General features: G+C 49.7%; 1 protein-coding gene across 1 annotated transcript in view; it reads right to left on the bottom strand.

Annotated features, from left to right (window-relative positions):
* Positions 1-286, bottom strand: part of EMH_0039750 (uncharacterized protein) — a gene marked incomplete at both ends in the record, with an annotated part of 6,025 nt that overhangs the window by 2,927 nt on the left and 2,812 nt on the right. The gene's annotated exons all lie outside the window — the stretch shown is intronic.

Here is a 286-nt window from a genome sequence, read left to right as displayed (position 1 = left end):
TGCTGCTGCTTCTTTTTTTTGTAGATAGAGAACAGCAGCAGCAGCAACAAACAGCAACTCAACAGCAGCACCAACTGCAGCAGGCAGCAGCAACCAAGCAGCAGCAGCAGCAGAGAAACTAATACACAAAAACAAACGAACAACAATTAAAAACTGCAGCAGCAGGTGACAGCAGCAGGAGACAGCAGCAGCAGCAGCAGCAGCAGCAGGCAGCAGCAAATATGCACCAGCAGACAATCAAGTAGCAGCAGCGAATAGACAGCAACAAGCAAGCAGCAGCAGCAGT

Source organism: Eimeria mitis, genomic scaffold (genome assembly GCF_000499745.2).
Source record: "Eimeria mitis Houghton genomic scaffold, Emh_scaff1572, whole genome shotgun sequence".
Lineage (NCBI taxonomy): Eukaryota > Apicomplexa > Conoidasida > Eucoccidiorida > Eimeriidae > Eimeria > Eimeria mitis.
Note: the sequence above shows the minus strand (reverse complement) of the source record. Positions and strands in the feature narration are given on the sequence as shown.